This window comes from Nyctereutes procyonoides, unplaced genomic scaffold, assembly GCF_905146905.1.
Source record: "Nyctereutes procyonoides isolate TBG_1078 unplaced genomic scaffold, NYPRO_anot_genome, whole genome shotgun sequence".
NCBI lineage: Eukaryota > Metazoa > Chordata > Mammalia > Carnivora > Canidae > Nyctereutes > Nyctereutes procyonoides.
In genome coordinates, this window is record NW_026575139.1 from 15,175,650 (window position 1) to 15,190,421 (window position 14,772).

The 14,772-nt window shown below is 37.4% G+C and overlaps 1 non-coding gene across 1 annotated transcript; it reads right to left on the reverse strand.

Moving 5' to 3' along the window:
- Positions 1 to 835: 835 nt before the first annotated feature.
- On the reverse strand, positions 836 to 942 carry LOC129496522 (U6 spliceosomal RNA). Its single transcript, XR_008661797.1, has one exon. It is a non-coding gene; the product is annotated as a U6 spliceosomal RNA (small nuclear RNA).
- Positions 943 to 14,772: the final 13,830 nt, after the last annotated feature.

Consider the following 14,772-nt stretch of genomic DNA (forward strand, 5'->3'; position numbering starts at 1 on the left):
GACAAATGCAATGTTAATGTGTTCAGTGTAACATTTGGGGTTTGCAACTGACAATGAACAAGAAAACCAGGTGCATCTGTAAAAGGGCTTAATGTGAAAATCACTTCATTCTATTTAAGCTAATTTTGACAGAAAGAGAATCTGACATCAGCACTGTGAACAATGAGGCAAAAGTTTCTTTCTATCACCTCTTTCAAGTCTTGGTTCAAACCCCAGTCAAATTCTTCCTTTTTATATGTCTCTTGTATGCAAATGCATTGAATAAGTACTACATTAGTTCTCTCTCCCTAATGTGTTATGACCTATTATTCTGTCAATTCCATGCATACAAATGCAAACTTAAATGACTTTTATCTTTCTTCCTGGTAATAGATTTGTTTTCCATTATTTCTTCCTAAGTACATAATAAATTACCAAAATTTCAGTCATTACCTTAACAATTTTTGCCATATCCACTTACTACTTTTTAAATAAAATCATATATTTCAAGCCTAGTGGGGTGTGTGTGTGTGTGTGTGTGTGTGTGCATCTGTTTTAAAAAAGACATTTTTCTGAGGTTGCCTCATGTTTTATGCACTGGCGACATATTGTCACAATAAAAATAAAAGATGTATATATAACCACAAAATTAAATGTTTGTCCAGATGCCACCTACACTTCTAAGTACCATAGGTGGTATCACACACTGGGAGCAACGATGGATAACACAGCATAGTGTCATTTACACAACAGTCATCTGAAGTCTATTCATGCTTATTTAAAGTCTATAAACTTCCACAATTAATTTCTTTAGGCTTTCTACCTAAAGAGAATTTGGCTTTGTTGTTTGTTTTTTTAAATAATAGAACGCTTCATGATTTTGCGTGTCATCTTTGTGCAGGGGCCATACTAATCTTCTCTGTAGCTTTCCAGTTTTGGTACATGTGCTGCCAAAGCAAGCACTCACTTGTTCTAAAGTAAAATTATTTTATAAGATTCTTTTTATGGTAATGACAGCTATAATCCAAAATATAAAAGTTTGATATTTACCAGCTAAAATATACATTTACATACATTTGCAGACTTTTCTTTTTTCATTAAAAATATACACATATATGTAATATAATACATAATATATATAATAATTAAAATATATAACATATAGTACATCATATAATATATATATTACATATAGTGTTCTGTACACCCATGTTCATAGCATTATCCGAATAGCCAAAAGATGTAAATAGCCTGAAATGTCTGCCACTGGATAAATGGCTTAAAAAGAATGTAGTATAGTCTCACAATGGACTATTATTCAGTCTTAAAAACGGAAAGACATGAGGCACCTGGGTAGTTGGTTAAGCAACCAACTCTTGGTGTTGGCACAGGTCATGATCTCAGGGTTTTGAGATCAAGCCACATATTGGGCTCTGAGCTGGGCATGGAGCCTGCTTAAGATTGTCCCTTGCCCTCTCCCTTCGTCCCTCCCCCATCCCACTCCACTGTCACTTTCTCTCTCTAAAAAAAAAAAAAGAAAAGAGAATAAAGGAAAGACATTCTTCTACATGCTATATATGGTGAATCTTGAGGACATTATGCTAAGTGAAATAACACAGCCACAAAAAGACAAACACTATATGACTCAACTCAGCTGCAATATCTAAACTAGTCAAATTTACAGAGACAGAAAGTTGACCAGTGGTTACCAATGGCTACCAGGGAGGAATGGGGAGCTATTGTTTAATGGATACAGAGTTTTAGTTTATGTTAATGAAAAACTTTGCATTTAGATAGTGATAATTGTTGTACAACAATGTGAATGTACTTTATGCCACTAAACTATACACTTAAAATAGGTAAAATGGTAAATTTTAAGTTGTATTTATTTTACTAAAATAAAAAAGTAAAATAATATATACTTTATATGCTCTTATATATGTATTTTATATGTGTATCCATATATAGCTTAATACTATGTTACATGTGCTGAGTGTCAAAGACCTTAAACTGACAGGTAATAAACTAACAATGAATATGTTACCTTTCACATCAACCTATAACTTTTAATAACAGTTTATTACAGCCTTTTTCATTTATCGAACATCATTGGTATATCCTTTCCTAACTTTCCCGAAAAATTTATTTATTTATTTATTTATTTATTTATTTTAATTTTTTTTAATTTTTTTATTTTTTTTTTTAATTTATGATAGTCATACAGAGAGAGAGAGAGAGAGAGAGAGAGAGAGGCAGAGACACAGGCAGAGGGAGAAGCAGGCTCCATGCACCGGGAGCCCAACGTGGGATTTGATCCCGGGTCTCCAGGATCACGCCCTGGGCCAAAGGCAGGCGCCAAACCGCTGCGCCACCCAGGGATCCCCCGAAAAATGTATTGAAGTAAAATCTATTTTGGAACCAGCACACTCTATAAAACTTTTGAACATTCTCAGAGTTTCTGATTAGAGGTAAATCAGCAGTAGAAAACATTTTCTGTAACTAAATTCTTTTTCTTTTAGAAATATTTATTTTACAGAGAGAGCACAGGGGAGGGGTGGAGGGAGAGAGAGAGAGAGAGAGAGAGAAAGAGAGAGATAGAATCCCAAGCAGATTCCCCTCTGAGCACAGAGTCCAACCTGGGGCTGGATCTTATGACCCTGAAGATCATACCTGAGCTGAAACAAAGAGTTGGCTGCTTAATTGACTATACCCCCCAGTTGCCCCAGTATGACTAAATTACTTAATAGTCTGTTGCTGGAGTCTTTGCATTCAGAGTTCTACACCCATCTATCAAAATCTCTCAAAGAACTTTACCCTTGTGAAAATACCTTCTAGTACCTATTGAATTTAACTCTCCCAGAACCTGCTAAATACACTCCTAGACACTCGTGTTTCTTCAAAGCAGAGAGTACACATTCTGTGTCAAGAAAACACATCCTTATTCTAGAATAAAAAACTACCTCTCCATAAGCTAACTTTCTTCTTACTGAGTTGCTGGCCATTACCTAGATTAATTGTATTCAGGCCCAGGGCTTTGTTTGCTTTACCTGAATCCATGTGTAGTGGACATAGGTTGTTTATTCTTTATCAGCATTCATTTCCTCTTCTGAGAGTAGGATCCAGATTTCCTTTTGGAAACCCAACCCCACGTTCTAACCCTCATTCGTCTTCAGTCTATTTGGTTTGTGTGTGAAGGTCTCATCCCAAAATTCTGGGGAGGAAGACAAAGGTAGTTAATGAGTATGCCCCATCCTTTTGTCCACTGCAGTTATTTTAGTAGACCAAATTAATTCCATAGATTAATTTAATTAATTTAATAAATTGCTTCAATATAATCAAATCAAAGTAAATTTGTTGAACTAATTTAAAATAGAAATCATCTTCTTAATAGGTTTACTAAGCTGGTATACCTTAAGCCAAAATTGTTAGTTCCATATTAATACCTTTCCTAGTCAAAGCCTAGCTGAGAATGAAGCCAGCAAGTATAAAAGCAAAGCCAGAAGACAGAAAAAGTTTCCAGATGATTTCCTTTCAGCACCTGGATCCACCTTCATGTTGACCTTAATGATCTTCTCTTGAACACTTCAACCACTTGAATCAATACAGTCCTGCTGCTTTGGCTTAAACAAATTTGAGATGAGTTTATGTCCCTTGCCACAAAGCAAGTTCAATCGTATATTAGCACAGTGCTCCTCGAAAGTGTTCTATGTGATAACAACGTGAATCAGAATCATCTGTACATCTAAAACATGCAGATCTTTGTGCACCACCTTTGACTTACTGAATCAGAATTAATGGAAAAATGGTGCCTAGTAATATATATGTGCTATCATTCCAATGTCTAACCAGTCACTAATCTGGAATCTGTTCTCTACTTCCCATGTTCTTGAGGCATCAGGTTTTAAAAATCTACTTCCACATTTCCTTCAAATTAATTACATGATTATCTTACTTTTGTTTTTCCACCATTTTGAATGATAACCTGGCCTTGGCCTCTTCTATCCCTGTAGCAACTACCGTGCCCTTTTGTATTTAATCGCAGTTCAGGTCTTGATCTTGGCTTGGCCTAGAAATTTCCCCCAGGAATCTTTCTTAAAGAGAAAGACATTTAGTAATATTGAAACTTCGGGATCCCTGGGTGGCGCAGCGGTTTGGCGCCTGCCTTTGGCCCAGGGCGCGATCCTGGAGACCCGGGATCGAATCCCACGTCGGGCTTCCGGTGCATGGAGCCTGCTTCTCCCTCTCCCTCTGCCTGTGTCTCTGCCTCTCTCTCTCTCTGTGACTATCATAAATAAATAAAAATTAAAAAAAAAAAGTAATATTGAAACTTCATAAAAAAAAACAGAATTTTAGAGGAGACTGATAGCAATTATTATTATCTGATATGGATTCAACAGTGCTTCCAAAGGAGTACATGTAGGTATTCAGAAAATTTTTGTGTATGTGTGCTAGGACAGGGAAATGCCAGTGTTGTTGAAAGACTTCTCAGATTGAAGCAGAAAAATATCAAAAGCAAATTTAAGGACTAATGCAATTTAAATCTACCAAGGGCAGTTTTGATGAACAGTAAGAGAGAGGAAGAAAGAAACACTGGAGTTTTGGGGGCTGTATTGAAAAAGCGGATGTAATTTAAATACAAGAGGGCAGGCAATCTGGACAGTCAGGATTCAAACTTGCTATTAGCTCTACAATTCCGCATCACGTCATTGTTGCCCAACACCCTTTCCCGGGCTGTGTGTTTGCACTGTAGATGTTTCCCCCTGATTGCGCCCTGGTGGTCTGCTTGTTGGAAGTCTTTTTTGTTTCCATTCAGTATACTTTTTGACTTGCTTCCCACTTCCCTGGTTCGTTCATTCGCCCTAATTATGATTATCTGATAAAGAATGGAGGTGACACTTCCAAACCACGAGTCCAAACAGTCTCATTAGGCAGGAAACCCTGCCATTTATCTAATTTAAATAAAAAAAGGTGTGTTTTACACAAAACAAACCTAAGCAGCCAGCCACAGAAATTCCTTTCATCGGATCTATTTACTTCTCTTTGGTATTCAGTATGATCTTTTAAGCAACAGGCAGTTATAATAAGAGTTCAATGGTTTCTCTAATTTTTCAAATGGAAGTCAGATTTAGAAGGTGTTTGGTTTTTGCAGACCTGTTAAATTCCTAGACTTACACATTTCAATAGTTAATCATGAAGTAGCTAAAAAATGTGCTCCTTTTTGGAAGTATTAAATAAATACAGAGGTTGTTTTGTTATTTAAAAACTTAAAAAATGCAGCATGGAAAGCAGCTCATGAATTTAATTCTATGGCATCATTTTTAGAAAAGACAGGTTAATAATTGAATGGAGTTGTCAAGAGAGATAGAATATAGAGTAGTTATGAATGTATTTTGTCAAGTGAACATTCACTGTTGATGTAAAAAGCTAAGACTGATTGAGCTTGAAAGAGAACAGTGAAAACAGCCGGGATCCCTAATAATCTGGAGCATTTAGACTCAAAACTCTTTCATTCTGTCACCCAGATATCTGTATGTTGAGGAATGCAGTGATAGCGATTGCTTCTCCACCCAGGACTAACTGTTGGCTATCAGTGACCAACTCTGTTCTACGATGGTAGTGAGGCAAATGTTCCCCATTAAATTATCTGAATCCTAGAATTATTAAAAAAGAGATCTCTCCCCTCTGATTTCATAGGCTTTTCCCAAATAAACTATAGAGAGTTGTACTTTGATGTTCCAAATTGCATATTTACCATGTTTCATCAGGAATAAATCCTACTTGAGTATATGAACACACTGAACCATAAATGAAGACCACACGTTTTTTAATACTTTCTGATGTGATAATACATAGGACTTGGCTCATCATTTAGCAATGTCATTCTTTGCTTTTAATGATAAGGCCGCCAGAGTGGTCAGATAGTCTCACTAAAACAATCTCATCAACTCTGTTTAGGTTCACATAAGCAGGATGTCAACCTGCTGGCACTCTTGGTAGCACAGCTTTTATATGATGATGGACCTGGACAGTTTAATTTCACATGCGCTTCCATATTTGGCTCTTTACCATTTGTGTTATGTTGGTCTTTCTTCTCATTTCCAACTGAATTTCTGATTTAGAGAGGGATGAGTCTCGTTTCACTATCTTTCCCACACAGACATATAGTTACAGTCACTCAGTAATTTTTTCCTGCAGCTCTTATACTTTTTTGTTTTTGTCTCTCCTACTTTCCTGTCATTAAGAACTGGGCTGTTGGGATCCCTGGGTGGCGCAGCGGTTTGGCGCCTGCCTTTGGCCCAGGGCGCGATCCTGGAGATCCGGGATTGAATCCCACATCGGGCTCCCGGTGCATGGAGCCTGCTTCTCCCTCTGCCTGTGTCTCTGCCTCTCTCTCTCTCTCTCTCTCTCTCTCTGTGACTATCATAAAAAAAAATTAAAAAAAAAAGAACTGGGCTGTTGGTCTTATTTCTCCTTACATATACCGACCTTATAATATCCTTTAACAATAAAAGGGAAGTTAAGGTCAGCAAGAGATCATTCCCTAAGAAAGAAAAGGTAATTTGATTGAGTATTATACTTAAGGATTGATAATGGAAGAATTGCAAGTATATGATATTTTTTTTTGGGGGGGGATGTGATCCATGTTGCTCCATTTCTAATAAAGAAGAGTAGAATCCTGTTATCTTGGTGGGTTTTCCGCAACTGCGGCAAGACAGAGAAAGAAACCAATGAGAGAGACTGAACTTGCATGTACTGATTCATTTAGCTTACATAAAAGGTTTAGACCCATGTCTTGGTTTCCAGAAACTAAACCACAAATTCAAAAGAAAATAACAATCTTGTCTCCAAGTAAAGCTCATACACCATTATCTCAACAACTGTTTCCAAAACTAAAGTCTGAATGTGAAGTTAAGAACTGAAGTTGGTTTAGTCACAATAAAGCAGAATGATCTCAAGTTTGGTCTCTTGTAGCCAAATCTTAAAGTGACCAAAATTAATAAGACCAGTAATGAGACTTAGCAACAACATGTACTTCCTGATATGATGCAGTGAAAAGGGTATTATGCCTTTTTGGTCCTCTTGCCAAAAATGTGAACCTTAATTTGATTGTGAGGAAACATCAGACAAACCCAAAAGAAGAGATAGTCTACAAAGTAAATGTGCAGTCTTCTTCAAAGGCTTGAGGTCATGAAAGACAAAGAACCATATCAATCTGCAGTAGATTAAGGAGACATGATGGTTGATTGCAATGTGGGATTATGGATTGAATCTTGCACCAGAAAAGAATACATTAGTTGGACAATTGGTAAAATTTGTGCAGGTCTGTTGATTACTTAATAGTACTATGTCTTCGTGAATTTCCTAATTTTGATTACTATAAAACTGCAATAAGGGTCACCTGGGTGATTCAGTCGGTTAAGTATCTGCCTTTGATACTTAACCTGATCCTGATCCTTGGGTCCTGAAGGGTCCAGGATGAAGCTCCTGCTTCTCCCTCCCTCTCTATCCCCTCCCCACTGTTTGTGCGCTCTCTCTCTCTTGTTTGCTCTCTTTCTCTCTCAAATAAATAAAATATTTTTAAAAACTGTAGTTATATAAAGATGTCATCATTTTTGAAAGCTAGAGAGATGGTATATGAGAATTAGTTATACTATTGTTGCCACTTTTTAAAATTTGACATTATTTCAAAATGAAAGTTAAAAAACTTTATGAAAATATTAGTGGTCACACTTGATCACATGAAACCAGATTCCATAGCCGAGTTGGAAAATAATTTGTGTAGTTTAATCAAATATTCTAGTAAATAGGATTGTAGCTTTAAATATAATTCAACTGGTGTATATTCAGTTGTTCTACATATGCACTTGTTCTACACAATGCACAGCAAAAGTCAAATTTGTGAAGACAGTCTTTGCTTTTAGTAGTACACAAATAATATCAAAACCTAAAGCATTTCTTTAAAAAAAAAAAGATGGAAAATAGGGTGCCTGAGAGGCTCAGTCAGTTGAGAGTCTGACTCTTGGTTTCGGTTCAGGCCATGATCTCAGGGACATGAGATGAAATCCAGCATTGGGCTCAAGCAGAGTCTGCTTGAAGATTCTCTCCATCTTTCCCTTCTCCGACTTATTCTCTCTTTCCCTCTCTCTCTCTCTCTGTAAAATAATTAAATGAATCTTTAAAAAATAAAATTAATTCTGGAATGCACTAGTGTTCTAATAGCCCAGTGACATGAAAATGATAAAAAAATATTTATGCCCTGTCATAGTTGAAGATACATAAGTTCTTTCACACATTGTGCTTATTCAAATTCATAAATTACCCAACGATCAGATTCTCTGCTGTGAGAATTGTATGATTAGTCACTTAGAAGATCAGATAAGAGTATTGCATATTCCACATTTAAATAAGTATATAATTGACCCTTTGCATCCTTATAATGCACTGAAAATTTCTTTTCATAACAATAATTATGATAAATTATAAAATTCTGAAGTGATTCCTGACATACTTGGAAAAATATAAATTATGCCATGTAGTGTTAGTGTTGTGGTCTTTCAAATATATTTTCCATCCTTGTTTTTTAAAGATTTATTTGAGAGAGAGCAAGAGAGCATGCACATACACGTGAGCAGGTGGGGGGAGGGGCAGAGGGATAGGATCTCACTGTAACCACTCTATCTAGTCTACTACACTATTTCAATAAATATGCAAATAAACAATTTCACTAGTAAATCCAAGATTAGGATAGGCTATTCAGAACCAGTCACGTGAGATACGTGAAACAGTAAAAATTTGACTGTGACCTAACCTGATTTCATGGGATATTTTTGACTCAGTTGTAGATGGGTTTCGACATAGCTATTATGGCATTGAACCATTGGAGTCCAGATTTAATCAGCAACAATAATAACAGAAAATACCATGCTCCCATGAGTTCTTTAACATTTATTTATTTATTTATTTAATTTATTTATGATAGTCACACACAGAGAGAGAGAGAGAGGCAGAGACACAGGCAGAGGGAGAAGCAGGCTCCATGCACCGGGACCCCGACGTGGGATTCGATCCCGGGTCTCCAGGATCGCGCCCTGGGGCAAAGGCAGGCGCCAAACCGCTGCCCCACCCAGGGATCCCCTCCCATGAGTTCTTAATGGCCATGATCTAAAACAAGTTTGATTCGTTTAAAAAATGAAACCCCCCAAATTCTCTCATGGCCCACAAACTGTGAATATTTTCCACAGAGATTCAAGGAATGTTCATCTATGTTCTTCTAATGAGATCTTTAAGACAACACCAAGAACATCAGAATCCTTTAAATGCTGGCATTAGCAAGGCCATGTAACATTCCAAGTGGGTTGTCATGGGAAGGTTTTATCCCATAAGTTGCTCAGATCACACCTCTTCTATTTGTGTCCCTGTTGTCTGCCTTAGAAACCAGTGCCTGTAAAATGAAAGATTAATGGGATCGTCTTCAGGCCTGCTTTAGGCCATTGCATTTATCCCTCATCATTCTGCTTCCCCAGCCCTGACATTTAGCCTCTTCTTATACTGCTGTCTGACATTACAAATTGTGCTGGGTAATTTCCCCCAGCCAAAATAGGAGATTTAGAAGCACCAGGGAGTTCTGGAAATCTATCCTGCCCATCACAAAAATGCTTCCTGTCCTGGCTTAACACAAGGGAGAGAAGAAATGAGTCTACACCCTGGGGATTGGGGCCACTAAAAATAATAGAATCATAAGAGTCACAGAAGGGGGGGAAAAGTGGTTTTTTTTTTTGTAAGAATTATTATCTTGACACTCTATAAGTAATAAAAGTTGGGAAATTTCTTAAACATTACTTTACCTACCTACCTTAATATGACAAGATTAGTTTCAGCAAAATTATTTCCTGAAAAAAAAAAAAAGATTTTAGCTAGTAATTGATACTCCTAACCTTGGTAGTAAAGACATTTTGTTTTTGTTTTTTTGTTTGTTTGTTTGTTTTTAAAGAAAAAAGGAAATGAGAATGTATGGGAGAATAGCTAACTTGAGTCACTGCAATGCATGCAATGTATGCTCTTTATGTACAGGCACCTTCAGGCTCCTGTATCTCAATCGAATGCCAGGGGAAAGGGATTTATATGAAGGATTGGTTATGTGCCTATGAGAACTGCTTATTTTGCTTGAATCAAACAAAATAAGAAAGGTTCTACTCAGGTTTTATTCCATACCCCACCCTAGTTGCCCTACCAACCTATCCATATATTTGAGATCTAAGCTAATTGGTAACTTGGAAGAATTATAAACTTTTTTTTTTAACAGAAAAAAAAATCCTGGATTGTAGTAAATGACTACAAATAAAATTCTGGATTGTAGTAAATTGTCCAATTCATTTCTGCAAGCAGATATACAAGTAGAAAGAAGAGGGAGCAGGGGATGATTCAGAATGGTGCCTACTGCCAAATTCCTACCTTGGTTCGGTTGAATGAAATCAAGTGCAATGATGGGTGTCCTGACTTAAACAATCTCTTCATGAGGCACTTGGCTAGCTCAGTTGGTGTAGCATCTGATTCTTGATTTCAGCTCAGGTCATGATCTCACAGTTGTGAGATGAAGCCCCATGTCAGGTTCCACACTGGGTGTAGAACCTGCTTAAGATTCTTTCTTTCCTTCTGCCCCTCCCCACCCCACTCTCTTTCTCTCCCTCTCTAAAAAACAATAATAAATAAATAAATAAATTAATTAATTAATTAATTAAAAAAATATTTTCACAACTTCTGAATGAAATTTCCACTAGAAACAAGGCCAGGACTATTGGAACAACTATTTACTCAATATGGCTACCCTCCAATGGCACTCTCCTCTCTCCTCCCATATGGCAGGTATACAAAGTGAGTTCTTAGCTTCTGAAGTGTTTGCCAGCAGGATGGAGCCTTACAATATTAAGAGGTTGGCCAAACTTATAGCTACATCAGAAAAAAAAGAAAAATAAAGAAAAGAAGCCTCAAAGAGGTTAACAACGCTTTTCCAAGGCTACACAGTTAACAAGTAACATCCTATAAGAAGTCATGTAAGCTGGAACTCTCAAGGTTTTAAAAGCAATTTCAAGGTTCTTTGATGCCCCCTCCTCTTCTCCATCTCAAATTCAGAGTCCTTATGCTTTCATTAGGATGCATCTCATGGAATAGAAATCCGGAGCAGGCTATGTGGGCAGTCCTGATTTTCTTCTTGGTTCTATCAACCGCACTCCCTGACTTCAGGTTTCCAGGCATGCAGTAATAGAAAATTACGTGTCTTGTCACATCCAGAGTATGTCTGGCATAGACTACTGACTCCATGTCTCTCTCTCACTCTCGCTCTTGCTCCTTCTCTCAATTAATTACCTGCTTTATTCTAGCATCCCATAGACACAGCGTTGACTACACTTTGCTTAGAGGTCAACTTGTTTAGTAAATCTTGGTCTGAATGCTTGAGACATAGATACTATACTACCCACTGGAATTTGGAGCCTAGAGGACATAAGATCTATCCTCTCAGTTCTGACACTTCATCAGTTTTGGGAAAATCATTGGACAAAGACTCTCTCCTTGACCAAACTTTTGCCAGGTTCTTTGAGGCTCTCCTTCTGGGTAGGCCTCAATTTAGGGGTTCTGTGTTCTTCCTTGAGGATTCAGTTTTAGCAAAGAATCCTGCATAGCTAGCAATATCTGATCACCCTCAATATCTCACCAAATTCCTCATCTCCCCACTTTGGTATCTGCTCACACTGACCTACCTTCAGCAAAACAGCTTCACCAAAATTTTCCCTTACCTTTCCCTTAGATTTCCTCCTAATAATTCTGAACTCACTGACACCCCCCAAACTCCCCCCCCCCTTAACTCCTTGACTATAATTCCCACTGGTCCATGTTGTGTTTGGAATTTAACCCATTAATACTGAGGTCTGTTTTTCCTTATTACAGTAGCTTTAAAAAATAATAAATTTTATCTCCACTGCTTTAACTTCTGGTTTTCTTTAACACACTTCATCTCTCTGAGCATCAGTGTTTTTACTTGCAAAATAGGTCTAACACCCTCCGTAAAAATCTTTGGAGAGGTTCAAGTGAGATAATACATGAAAGCCCATTAGAAACTAAAAGATTCCATCCTTTTTTTTTTTTTTTAACTAAGATTTTATTTATTTATTTGAGAGAGAGAGCATGAGCAGTGGGAGGAGAAAGGGAAAGGGCAGAGGGGCAAGCAGACTCCGTGCTGGGCAGGGAACTGATCTCACATGCCTGGGGCTCAGTCAGGACCCTGAGAGCATGACCTGAGCCCTGAACCAAAGTTAGACACTTAACTAAGAAAACCAGGCCCCCCGACATTACACCCTTGTTAGTTGCTATTACCATTGCAGGCTCATAAACGATTTCAGCAGGTCTTCAAAATTCAGACTATTTTAGATTTTGGGTACACCTGGGTGGCTCAGGGGTTGAGTGTCTGCCTTTGGCTCAAGTCATAATCCCAGGGTCCTGGGATCGAGTCCCTCATTGGACTCCTCACAGGGAGACGGCTTCTCCCTCTGCCTATGTCTCTGCCTCTCTCTGTGTGTCTCTCATGAATAAATAAATAACATCTCTTTAAAAAAAAATATTCTAGATTTTTTTAAAAGTAATTCAGCTGACATTTGCTAAGAAAATAGACCTCAAATATTCTCTCTCTCTCACACACACACATACACACAAAGGAAACTATGTGAGGGGATGGATATGTTAACTTGATTGCAATAATTATTTTACAATTTATTTGTATATTAAATATTAAGTTAAATCCTATCAAAATGTATTTGCATATTAAGTATTAAATTAAAATATATTAATATTTGTACACCTTAAAAGGAAGCTTATTGACATCTGGAGCAAAAAAGAGTAGTTCAGTATATAGCCAATTGTTAGAGTCAGTGGAGTCTGAGATAGTATTTCATTACTGACCGTAGTAATACTTCTAAAACAAAATGGACAACTATTCCCACTAAGTGGGATAAATGAAGACTATCTCTAGCTTTGTGACAGTTTAGGAGAGTTTTTGCTCACCACTGAATTACAAAAACTTTTCATCCCAATAGCTTTTCAGATTTTGGACCTGGTGACGAGAAATCGCCTATCCCCATGACCTCAATATTAAATGTCATTCCTTCCTGGAAAGTCCAGGCAGATTCCATTTTTAAAGAATATTTTTAGAATACCTTAATGCACTGGGCACTGGATGAGACTTGCTCATCAAGCTGTATGAGCAACAGGAAAGAAAAAGAAAGAAAGAAGAAAGAAAGAAAGAAAGAAAGAAAGAAAGAAAGAAAGAAAGAAAGAAGAAAGAAAGAAAGAAAGAAAGAAAGAAAAGAAAGAAAGAAGAAAGAAAAGAAGAAAAAAAAGAAAAGAAGAAAAGAAAAGAAAGAAAAGAAAGAAAAGAAAAGAAAAGAAAAAAAAAGAAAAGAAAAGAAAAGAAAAGAAAGAAAAGGTGATGTGGATTTTATAAAAATTAAAAACATTTGTGCATCAAAGGCTATGATCATGATCCAGAGAGTGAAAAGACAGTCCCCAGGATGGGAGGAAATCAGTACAAATCATGTCTGGGATCTAGTATCAAGAATAAATATAAAAAGGATGGAATCCCCAAGAGCTCAAGATCTCTGGACAGTGTTTGTTTGGGTCCTTAGTCAAATCCTGAGTTGCCACTATGAGGTGATAGTTTAAAACAATAAAAATTAGAAGAAGAGGAGGAGAAAGAAATGATGCACAAGAAACCTCTTCATAGCTCATAATTTTGAAATGCCTCCTGCCCCCTCTTCTGTTGGTTTCAATTCGGGAAGGCAGGTGCTCATCTCACAACAATGGCAATCTCATATCCACGTTGATAGGCAGCCCTGCTTGTGTTTTCATGGCTCCTCATTTAAACATCATGCCCCACTCCCCCCCACCTTTTTTTTTTCTGGCTTTTTTTTTTTGTGTGTCTATCGTATATAAAGCATTTCCAAACCGCCTTTGAAGGAAGCAGTCTGACATGCTAAATCAAACAGAGCTCCAGAGACATTTGTTTCAGGCAGCAAAACAAACTCAACAAGACAAAAAAAAAAAAAAAAAAGAAAGAAAGAAAAAAAAAATGCCGAGCCCATCAGATCTGAAACCATATTTCTACTTGTCTGCGTGTTAAACTGCAATAACGTAAATGAATGCGAATCGCTTGGCGAGCTGTGAGAAAATAAGCTGCAAATTACAAAGCTGGCGAGTGAGTGTTGGAAGTGGTGGAATGTGATGATAACGTGATGGGTGGGGACCTGAGGCTTCATTAGAGATTCTCATTTCTCACTCATTTCATTTCCAGTTATAAAGTCCAGTGAAATGGATCTCGGTAATTGCAAAGTTGATTGCTGCATGGGTTTAGGGGAAATGAATACTGCTTTACTTTTTCCCTTTCCCTTTCTCCCTTCTCTCTCTCCTGCTCTTTTGTTACATCCATGGGACTTTCGGAGAGCTTCCCCAAACTATCGGGAGGATCAAACTCTTTAGTAGTTTTGACATTTCTATGGCCTGTGGGCACCAGTGCAATTTTCTCTTTTAAAAATGAGATGTGATAGCATCGCCAGATGACAAACCGGAGCTGAAGCCTTGGTACCCTGGATATCACAACTCTTCCGCCTACCAAGAAAAGAAAGAAAACAAAGCAAATCTCTACTTGTTGAAGTAAAGGCTCTGTAAGGAAAAGAGAGACGAGGAGTTTGTTGGATATTACCGGTGACAGCAAATAGACTACAAAACCTCCCATGTTAAAGGTGTTCA